Source organism: Carassius auratus, chromosome 45 (genome assembly GCF_003368295.1).
Source record: "Carassius auratus strain Wakin chromosome 45, ASM336829v1, whole genome shotgun sequence".
Lineage (NCBI taxonomy): Eukaryota > Metazoa > Chordata > Actinopteri > Cypriniformes > Cyprinidae > Carassius > Carassius auratus.
The window spans coordinates 16,749,008-16,761,429 of record NC_039287.1 but is presented as its reverse complement, the minus strand read 5'-3'; the positions used below and the strand labels follow the sequence as shown (position 1 = coordinate 16,761,429).

Below are 12,422 nucleotides of genomic sequence, written 5' to 3'. Positions count from 1 at the left end.
TTGCTCCTCAGTACATATTCTGGTACACACGGTGACTCTTCTGTCCTTTCCAGCTGGCTGAGGTGCTCCCGTCTATATCCATCTCTTTTCGCTCCTTCAGGTACGGAGTCTCTCCTCACCTCCACCTCTGGAGTTCAGTATCCATCACACTATTGCTTCTCATTACTTTCTCCCTACTAAATGTATCACATTTGTCACATGACACAAGAAACTCTTCTAAAAGCCTTCAGATGCTGGCTCATGGGATTTATGCAAGTTTGTAATCACTTATCTTACATTTTGTTTTTAAATTTATGTTAAAACTGATTTGATTTATTTTTGATCATATCTTTTAATATATGATGTTATTTTAATGTTTAATATATTTAAAACATATTTAAAAATATGGACATTCATTCATATAATAGATTTAAAATAATATTTCAGCATAAAATATATATATTTATATATATATATATATATATATATATATATATATATATATATATATATATATATATATATATATATATATATTGTGTGAAAATTTACAGCTGTCCCACAACCTGCAGTTTTGTCCCTAAAATAAAAATCTAGTATATATATATATATATATATATATATATATATATATATATATATATATATATATATATATATATATATATATATATATATAATATAGATTTATGGACAGTTTAATGATTTTATTTGAACCTTGAAATATTATGATATTTATATCCACTTCATTTCTATTCATAATGTTATATGATATTCATTTGTTTGTAATATTTATGTATTTATTTATTTTATATATATATATATATATATATATATATATATATATATATATATATATATATATATATATATATATATATATATATATATATTATAAATGATTACATTTCTCAATTGCCAAATATGCTAGCTATGTAAAATGCTAGCTATCATTTGTTAATAGCCAGATAAAGGAGTCTGACCTTTTGTTTCTGAAAATTTAAAAAAAATAATGCCCACCACAAATATTTTTAGGGCGTAAAATGCCATTTTAGGAATGTCCTTAAATGTCCAGGATGATAGTCTTCAAACAACCTTTGTAATATTGGACAGACTGAGAAAACCTCATTTCCTCAATATACCTGTCAAACCCAAAACCCTTATTCCATCCTCCATATCCACCAGTGGATATCCAGGGAGGTTTCTAGACGAAGTATTTTGTGTAAAATGTCAAAGTGATTAATATATCCACATGCAGGAAATTAAAAGTGACCCTAAACACTTACCGTATACATCATATCAGCAAATGTGTTAGAAAAAAATCAATAATTTGTATTTCCTAAATTACTCTAAGTCTCCTCATGTCCACGTTTCAGTTGGTCAAATTGGTCGATAATATTTCATCCAAGATGCAGGCATTAGTGTTGCAAGCTACTCTCTGCAATGAATAACTGAAGAAATGTCATACTTCATTATTTAAGTACGTTTGGTCTTCTAGTGTGTTGTCATCTTGCTCCATTGTGTTCAGCCACAATCTTATAATAAACAGTTTTAAATTGTTCCTGAGTTTAAAATAGACTTTTTTTCACTAGTAGAATGGAACACCAACAACGTTTATATATTTTCACAGAAATTGTGATTAAGAGAACAGATTGTTGATTATTAGGCTTATTTTCATGCAGTTCCTTTCAGAATGCTATATTAAAACTTTAGAACACTTTTACAATAGTATATGATTTTTGAACTAATGCTAATTCTGACGTTTGCATTACATAACCAACTCCATATGTATGACCTTTCTGACATAGTAAACTCATTCATTTGCACTGGAGCACTGAGCATTTGTGATTCCAATGATCCTGGGTTGTTAAAAACATTAACAGTGCTGGCGGGCTGTGAATGACTAAAGTTTGAGAACTTCTGCATTAGATAGAATGTGCTATTTTAGTGCTGCAGATGTTTAATGACAAATGACAAGATATTTAATGGCAGTTTTGACACACGCTGTCTTAACTCTGTGTCAGGTTTGAGAATAACAGTTTACTGAAACATTCAAATAAAAATAAACAAGTAAAATCAAATAAACTTCTTGAGACCAACACTTTCTTGATGCTTTTAAACTGTTGAGGTGATAAGGTTGCCAACGTTAAAAATCTGGCTTAAATGTGTTTCTCATTAGCAAAAAATTAGCCTGTTAATTAATGGAATTGATTCATACTTCTTGAAGAGTTTCACCCTGGTGGCTCCAGCAATGTATGTGTGTGTGGACTGGACACCTCTGCCTGACCGTGTCCCGAAGCATGTGTGGAATCGGACAAATAGAGACGTGAAACGTTACAAGTGGGGTGATGTTAGCAACCAGGAAGCATAAAATTGTATCTGGCAACGTGCATGTTTGCTTCTGACGAAGTGAGCGCATGCAGGGATGCAGGGAGTATGGCAAGGAAACACAGTGTCTTGCTCTCTCTGGGAACTACGGTTACATACGTAACCTAGGGATGTTCCCTTTCAACTCGAGCTGCGTCAAAACGCTCTGGGAATGAGAATACCCACTGCCATACTAGCAAGTCCCTTTCTGAAGAAACACGGCCAGTATCTCCAGGCAATTTGGGGGGGCATCCATCGTTATCATTATGCGATGACAAGGAGCCCCCAATGCCGGGCCTTGAGGCAGGAAATCAAGATTTCCTTCACATGTCTAAGGAATGTTAGCATCACCACGTGACCCCATGATCATGCGAAGAAGATTTACCCTCAGGGAAAACCCCTTGGTCCTGAGCCACCACTGCAAGGGTCTCATGTATAGCAGGCCAAAAGGTATCACATTGAACGCAAATGCTATCAGACCTAACAGTCTCTGAAACTGTTTGAAAGTGAGTGACTGGCCTTCTCTCACTCTCCTTATCACCTTTCAATCAATCAATCACCTTTATTTATATAGTGCTTTAAACAAAATACATTGCGCCAAAGCACTGAACAACATTCATTTGGAAAACAGTGTCTCAATAATGCAAAATGATAGTTAAAGGCAGTTCATCATTGAATTCATTGATGTCATCTCTGTTCAGTTGAAATAGTGTCTGTTTTAATTTGCAATCAAGTCAACGATATCGCTGTAGATGAAGTGACCCCAACTAAGCAAGCCAGAGGCGACAGCGGCAAGGAACCGAAACTCCATCAGTGACAGAATGGAGAAAAAAACCTTGGGAGAAACCAGGCTCAGTTGGGGGGCCAGTTCTCCTCTGACCAGATGAAACCAGTAGTTCAATTCCAGGCTGCAGCAAAGTCAGATTGTGCAGAAGAATCATCTGTTTTTCTGTGGTCTTGTCCTGGTGCTCCTCTGAGACAAGGTCTTTACAGGGGATCTGTATCTGGGGCTCTAGTTGTCCTGGTCTCCGCTGTCTTTCAGGGCAGTAGAGGTCCTTTCTAGGTGCTGATCCACCATCTGGTCTGGATATGTACTGGATCCGGGTGACTGCAGTGACCCTCTGATCTGGACACAGACTGGATCTGGTGGCCACGGTGACCTCGGAACAAGAGAGAAACAGACAAATATTAGCGTAGATGCCATTCTTCTAATGATGTAGAAAGTACGGAGTTATGTGAAGTGTTCCGGTTCCAGTTTACCTAATTAATGCAGCCTAAAAATCCTTTAACGGATTTGGATATTAAAAGCATATTAGTATGTTATGTGTATGCCAGGTTAAAGAGATGGGTCTTTAATCTAGATTTAAACTGCAAGAGTGTGTCTGCCTCCCGAACAATGTTAGGTAGGTTATTCCAGAGTTTAGGCGCCAAATAGGAAAAGGATCTGCCGCCCGCAGTTGATTTTGATATTCTAGGTATTATCAAATTGCCTGAGTTTTGAGAACGTAGCGGACGTAGAGGAGTATAATGTAAAAGGAGCTCATTCAAATACTGAGGTGCTAAACCATTCAGGGCTTTATAAGTAATAAGCAATATTTTAAAATCTATACGATGTTTGATAGGGAGCCAGTGCAGTGTGGACAGGACCGGGCTAATATGGTCATACTTCCTGGTTCTAGTAAGAACTCTTGCTGCTGCATTTTGGACTAGCTGTAGTTTGTTTACCAAGCGTGCAGAACAACCACCCAATAAAGCATTACAGTAGTCTAACCTTGAAGTCATAAATGCATGGATTAACATTTCTGCATTTGACATTGAGAGCATAGGCCGTAATTTAGATATATTTTTGAGATGGAAAAATGCAGTTTTACAAATGCTAGAAACGTGGCTTTCTAAGGAAAGATTGCGATCAAGTAGCACACCTAGGTTCCTAACTGATGACGAAGAATTGACAGAGCAACCATCAAGTCTTAGACAGTGTTCTAGGTTATTACAAGTAGAGTTTTTAGGCCCTATGATTAACACCTCTGTTTTTTCTGAATTTAGCAGTAAGAAATTACTCGTCATCCAATTTTTTATATCGACTATGCATTCCATTAGTTTTTCAAATTGGTGTGTTTCACCGGGCTGCGAGGAAATATAGAGCTGCGTATCATCAGCATAACAGTGAAAGCTAACACCATGTTTCCTGATGATATCTCCCAAGGGTAACATATAAAGCGTGAAGAGTAGCGGCCCTAGAACTGAGCCTTGAGGTACTCCATACTGCACTTGTGATCGATATGATATATCTTCATTCACTGCTACGAACTGATGGCGGTCATATAAGTACGATTTAAACCATGCTAATGCACTTCCACTGATGCCAACAAAGTGTTCAAGTCTATGCAAAAGAATGTTGTGGTCAATTGTGTCAAACGCAGCACTAAGATCCAATAAAACTAATAGAGAGATACACCCACGATCAGATGATAAGAGCAGATCATTTGTAACTCTAAGGAGAGCAGTCTCAGTACTATGATACGGTCTAAATCCTGACTGGAAATCCTCACATATACCATTTTTCTCTAAGAAGGAATATAATTGTGAGGATACCACCTTTTCTAGTATCTTGGACAGAAAAGGGAGATTCGAGATTGGTCTATAATTAACTAGTTCTCTGGGGTCAAGTTGTGGCTTTTTCCTTATGGCTGTGAGAATCGATTCGATACGAGCAGGAGGCAAATGTGCCTGTATCGCTATCGAATTCCACACCATGCCAAGATAAGTGGTTCTCTGTAGTGGAGAAAGCACACTTTTATTGGCTTTTAGCCTTAACCCAAGCTCTTTCATATGGGTGAGGATTGACATCTCAATGCGGAGCTGCCAACTCCTCCGATTGAGCTAGTATCAACCAATTGTCGATGTAGTTGAGTATGCGGATGCCCTGGAGTTGCAGTAGAGCCTGAGCAGCATCCACACACTTGGTAAAAGTGCGAGGTGAGAGTGACAGGCCAGAGAGAAGAACCCTATACTGGTATGCTTCGCCCTCGAAAGGAACCCTCAGGAACTTCCTGTGTTGAGGAAGGATTGAGACATGGTAATATGCATCCTTGAGATAACCAGTCCTTGTACCTTCTTCCGATGCTCTTCTTTTGGATTAAGCGATATGAGGAGCTAGACGGCTGGGGCTTCTCCAACTCAGCAGTCCCATGGACCTGGGTACCACGGAGGAGAAAGAGCTGGAATGCTGTCGCTGCATTCTCTCCTCCTGAAACCTATCAATGACATTGTTTACTGAATCGCCAAAGAGGCAGAAGAATCTTTCCTTATCTCGCATGTCTGACATATTCAACCACATGCCTCTCCGTGGACACCTGTGCTTCCATTGAATGGCCGAATGCTCTGGTCATTTCCTTGGTGACCCAGAGGGAATAATCTGTGGCCAAATGCAGTTCATCAACCACTTCGGATTCCCCTCCCTGCTTCTCATCCTTAAGCAGGTCAGCCTGGTATGCCTGCATCACCACCATAGTGTGCAGACACATGGTGGCCTAACCTGCTGCCGTATAAGCTTTACCAAACAGACCAGATGTCAGACTACCTGGCCTGGTGGGAATCTTCAGGACCATCGGTGTTGATGCTCAAGATGGGCAGCCCTCCATCAGTCATTTAGGATCTCATTGCTTGTTCAGCATCGGACAGGGACCTATATATCAACTTACCTTTGTCCCACAACAGTTTTACGGCCAAAACTCCTCACTATCCTCATCACATATTAGGGATATGGGGAGTTCTCTGGGTTCAGGCTCAATCTCGAGCTCGGAGCCTTCCCTCTGGACAGCACGCCAAATATGCTTACTATTTGCTCAATCCAATTATATGGGGATTCAGGAAAATTGGAAGGACCCAGCATGAAGGCTGCTATCTAACATGCAAGAAACATTCATCTAATTTACCCTTGGTATGAACTTCCTGCTTCTCAGCTGGCCAGTCAATGTTTAACTTGGCTACAGCATGAGTCACAACCTCCACAAGCTCCTCATATGTGAGGGAGTGCACAGTCTTCTCTGTGTTGATGTGCTTCCGAACCCTGAGAGGGAGCCGCAGATCTAGCGGTTGAGGACCAAGATAAGAACGAGCCTGTCTCGGATCCCTCCACTAAATTCCAGCGGGACTGGTGCCAACGATATCGCAAGCTTGTCCGCTTTCATCGAAGACAGAGATGCTTGAGCAGAGCAGATGCAGCGAAAGCAACTTGCAGTCATGACAATCAGGCTCCTTGAGAGCTGATTGTTTATGCTCTGCTCCCAAACAAATGACACACAGATTGTGTGTATTCCCACCCACAAGATAGTGTGGTCAGGGAGGAACACATCATCTGAAGTGCCGTTCGCTCACCATAGGTTTACACTTTGACATTTCTTTACACTTTGACATATTGTAACTTATCAAACAGAGTATTTCTGACTGACTGATGCTTTGCAAACATTCACACACAATACTTTCGATGAAGAGCAGAGGCTAACATGCTCTTTACCAGATGCGCTTTTATGCTTCCTGGTTGCTCATGTCACCCCGCTCGTGAGGTCTCACTTCTCTATTGGACTGATTTCACACGTGCTTCAGAACACGATCATGAAGTGGCGTTCCCAAAGCTTTTTGATCCAGCTTGAGTTCCTGAAAGGGATCTGCTTGTTGTTGGAGATGTTTTTTTTTAATATATTTGTATAGGCATTTCCAATTATTGTGACCAATACAGTATCTGCAAAGTAAAACCCTTATTGCAAAGAATGATTGTGTTTTAGGTGAGTAATCAGTGCTTTGCTGTTGTCATGGGACACATCAGGACAGAGTATTTAGAATACAAATGTGATGAGATATCATGCAGTTCTGACAATGTAAAATGAATGATTGTAAACCCTGTTTGCATCTTGTATTTGTAATACCAGAAGCAAGCAAAAAAGAAAGCTCTCATGTATTTAGAAGTATTTGTAATGCTGTGCTGAACCCCCATGCGTAATTTTATAAGGGCAGAGTAATAGTAATGCATGCATTTGTGTGTTTTGATAGCATATGGTCCAGAACAGAAGCTGCAAAATCACACACATGCACATGAAGGTGCTTCCTCTTATGATAAATGAGTCTGACCCTGTATCTTTCTGCTTGCACAAAGGCTGTCAGGCTGGTGTGGCCAGGTTGTAGATTCAGCTAATGCACGCAAAGCCACAAACCCTCACACACCAATGCAAGTGCACTATTCATTCCCAAACAGACATCTGCAAATTACCGGCATCAACAAATAATCTTGAGTTAGTGTGCTTTTATTGTTTATGGCATGTAAAAAGGAATTACATTGTTGTAAATTTGGGATCGATACCTGCACATGTGCGGTCTGTGTCGTATTTTCTTGATTACAGTGAAAAGAACTAAATACACTCCTTTATTTTTGATTGTACAGATAAGAATAAGGTATAATTTGTAAACAAACAAGTTCATCACGGCTACCCTTTGTCTCTCGCGTGTGAATCAATAAATATTAATGGCTATTACCACCCCATAATGCATTCTATTACAAAACATGTTTTTACAAATGTTAAAACAATATATTGTTTTCTGGTAATGAGTGAACATGATAATTTTCACATAATTTTTGGGCAAAAAGTGTGGTCAGCCGATATATCAGCCAATATTTGGCATTTTTCAGATATCGGCATTGGCTGATAAGTTTTCATGTTTAGCCCGACGATTTCGAGGCAGGACTTTTATTTTGATGCCGCTTAGCGATAGCACCTGATCACACATAGCCCTCATTCTCCGTCTTGTTTACGGTCGTTGTTAACAGTTCTGTCTAATAGGGATAGGAGTGTGTCTTATAATCAGAAGGGTTAAACAAAGGAATTAAAATGTATACAAAAAGTATTATAATATTATATATACTGTTATATTATTAGTAATAGAAAGCAAACATTATTAAACGGTCTAATTTGCCATCAGCATTCAGCAAATATGCTTTTAAATCATTTGAACAAATCTTTGAATGTCTTTTAATGAACATTTAATTTCACCAACCTAAAGAGAATGGTCAAAACAGGCAGAGATGATAAAAGAGCGTCAGGTATGTCAGGGGATATCCAAAATCAGCACCAGTAACAAGCAGAGGTCGGGGCAGGCAGCAGAGAATCATAATCGGTATAAACAATGCAAAGTCAAACACGGAAGGAACAAACACTAGGAAGACACTCGGAAATGGCAGACAGAACTAAACAAGACTTTGCACTGATTGAGAGTCCACAGTTTATATAGGCGAGTTGTAATGGGGAACACCTGGTGTTTATTAGCCTTAAGCACGGGATTATGGGAAATAGAGTTGGGAATGAAAATACAAGGCGCCAGAGTCCTGAGTAGAGTGCCCTCTATAGGAGTTCATGGGCACTCCAGCTGATGATCGTGACATCGTTACAGTTGTGCCATTTACTGCAGCGTCTTGTGAAAAAAAAAAAAAAAACATTACACGATGCTCCATCAAGCTCTTGCTTGATCCGCTCCTCTGCTATCAACGAGAGGAACGTCTTGTCCTTCCTCAACAGACAATGACAACCGTTTTTGGGTTGTTAAAAAAAGGTGCGCTCGTTCAAAAAAGTCGCATTCGATCCTTTGCTGGCTGTGCTGATTTAAATCTAGCGGTTATTTTGTGTTTGTGTCGCAAGTTCAGTAATGCAGGTAGTTTACACGTCACGTTTTGGTAACAGTACGGTTCACTTGGAACCTCAACAAAAGTGGTACTAAAAAGTACTAGGTACCAGGTACTATACCCAGTGGAAACCCCACTAAAAGTGAACCGTACCAAACTGTACCATGCCGTACCATGCAGTGGAAAAGCAACATTAGTGCCCTGTTGGTAACAATGTTGACTTTTTATTAAATATGTATTTATTTGTGAAAAATACATTGTCATCTAAGTGTAAGTATGTTTATTTTTAAATGATTTCAAATTTCTTAAATATTAATTCAAATAAGTAAAATTATATCAGCTTTATATCGACCACCCTTCATTCCACGATATTTCCATCAGCATCGGGTGTCAAAAACACATATAGGTTGACCACTAGCAAAAACTCTAGTTTACCACATCCAGCTCACTAAAGTCTTGTGAACAAATCTGTATGTGTTTTATGGCCTTATTTCAATGAAATAGTTTATCACTAAAACCTCAAACATGTGCTTCCATGTTGATCACATATTATTGTAGCCCAGATTGTGGTGAAAACATTGTTATCAGACCTTAGCCATTAATATTTTTTTAAGATACTGAAAAAAACACAAATGTCAGGACATGCCAAAAACTTCTCCATGGCCCCAAAACACCCTTAGACCCCAGACGGTTAAAGAACCTTTTAGTGAACGGTTCATAAAATAAATTTTTTTTTAATAATGTAAAGAACATATAGTAATTTAAAGAACCTTTTACCACTATAAAGAACTTTTTGTGTGTAGGCTTTAGGAACTTAGGGCTAATTTAGATAAAATGCATTCTTGCATTCCATTCCAGCTCTGTTGAGCGCAACAGAACCGAACCAAATGCTTGAGGTCTCAGGACACCAGCAACTGTCGATCAAAAACAGTACCTAAGATATATACATTTTCCTTACATGCTTACATTTTGAACTAAAATTTAGATGTTGATAAGTCAGTTCACCAATTACCCTCTTCTTTTTCAAATCTCTTCCCAGCTACTTCAGAAACACATGCATCACTTTTTACTCACACACACATCACTTTTACCACCTACCAACTGTTAATTTAAACTGCCACAGACAAGCTGCTTTTGACTTAGTTACACACATGCTCATACACACACACACACACACACACACACACACACACACATACACACACATACACACACAGACAAACTCACACTCCTTGCTGATCACAGCTGATGCGTCCTACAGCAGAAGGGTGAACTTAACATTTTCTGCTTCTACATTCTCTTGTTCCACAATTTATCCATAAATTACGCAGGTGCACACTGTACCACAATTTTTTTGTATTTTTTTTTTTTTACCATTTTGCTATCTGAGACAAATTTCAAGAATGTTAAAAAGATTTCCTTAGGGTGATGACAGGCACTCAGTATTCTTTTTATTCTTTTCCAGGCCAAACTTTGCAAACATTAGTGCTAGCGCTTGCTTGCATTTTATGTAGCAACATAGGCAATAAAACACTTTTATTCCTTTTCAGACAAATCATGATTAGAGAGGCTGAGGGGGAGATTATTAGTTAAAAAAATACTTTTCATGTGATCCCTTGTGCAATACTGTTATGATTTCAGAACACACTTGCCATAGTGCACAGTTTTTAAACTCATACACTTTGATGTTTGCAGCACATAACCAGCTCAATATAAACTTGCTTGATAGCTCACCTGGTGCAGCACTGTACTTGCACTGTGGAGCGCTTGGGGTCTAGTCCCATGATACGTGAGTCACAATTAAAAGAGCTCAAATTTGTGAAAGCAAGCTAAAATGTCATGGAGGCTTCAGCAAATGCATTTTTATTTCATGTTTGCTAATACTATTGATTAGGTTTTATTGTAGGTTGTATATTAGTTTCAAACTCGATCATTAACCTTCTTGCGCAACAGACATTTCATTTTCAAACGATCATGATATGTACATCAACTAACATAAAGCCTTATGAGGGAGCATAACCTGGGACTCCAATAAAACAGTTCAACCTTCAACCCCCCTCCCCCACCACAAAACTACACCCTTCACCATAAGGAATGTTCTAATTCAGCAAGCCTTTGGAAGTCAATCTAACTTTACATTTTCTTATATTGATATTGATAATTTCTTACACCTTATCAACAGTTTATCATGCTCTTAATGATTTAATCTATGTCATCTCTCGGAATATGTGAAGGCCAGTTTTTTCAACACTCATCATTAGACCCCTTTCTACACGTCTTTCGATTCTGACTTGTACTCGCTGTACTGTACTTTAAATTAATCTATACAGCATTTGTTATAAAAAAACAACAGCCTGCACATTTAAAACAAAAATTTTGTTCAAAACAATTGCTACAACAAGCCACAGTTGTAATATAAATCTATAGGGGGAAAAATATATTCCCTTACCATATTATCTATACCTATCTATTATATATCTGTTATACCCCCCCCCCCCCCCCATTATACTTTGCTCATGATTGGGAGCAATGCCTGGCCTTTTCATGAAACCAATAATACCCCATTCTGTCATCCTTATTGAGACAACACATTTAAATGGTAATAGACAAAAAGATGTGTTCAAATGATCTGATAAGAGATCTAAACTGTGGCTGTTGCCTGTGATTTGCAGATTTGCATGTGGTTTAGCTGAAAATGAGTAGACTGATTAGAAGACATGAAAATGAAATGGTGCTAATGATTGACATAAGAAAGGGAATTTAGCTAGAGAGTGGAATGAGACACAAACACACACAGCTCAAGAAAATGCATATTGTGTGCTAATGAATAAAAGTATGTTAAATGAGGTCAGGTGTTTATTTATATATATATATATATATATATATATATATATATATATATATATATATATATATATATATATATATATATATATATAAAATCTCAAGGAGAGATCATCATGGTGGTGTGGTTGATTCTCAGCTTCTGCTTGTGGGGATTGTCAGCATATCTGAAATGGCCCAAATAGCAGCCATCTCAAAAACCTACATGATGTGACATCATTTTTAAAATATGCTTATGGCACGAAGACTCATTCTGAGCCACCATTGGATATAAGGATTGCTTGCTAGCAACATGGAAATGTTCTTTACTTTTCTAGCTATAACAACTGTTGATGTCTGAAGAACACATCAGAGTTCTCCACAACAGAGCGAATTGCATCCCGTTTCTCCATATCCGCGATCGTTTTCGATTTCCTTAACCTAAACTACAATCTTAAATTTGGTGATTATGCTTATCTTAGCGTCTACGTCGCGGCTCTCAGAAAGCCCTCTGTTTGTTGATTGGATGGCTGTTCGGAGCCGGAGGAAATCTGGAAGATGGTATGCTATCTCAGAAGTT

At 38.3% G+C, this 12,422-nt stretch overlaps 1 protein-coding gene across 1 annotated transcript in view; it reads left to right on the top strand.

Annotated features, from left to right (window-relative positions):
- LOC113063437 (exostosin-1-like) overlaps positions 1 to 12,422 on the top strand; it is a 278,536-nt gene that overhangs the window by 34,464 nt on the left and 231,650 nt on the right. The gene's annotated exons all lie outside the window — the stretch shown is intronic.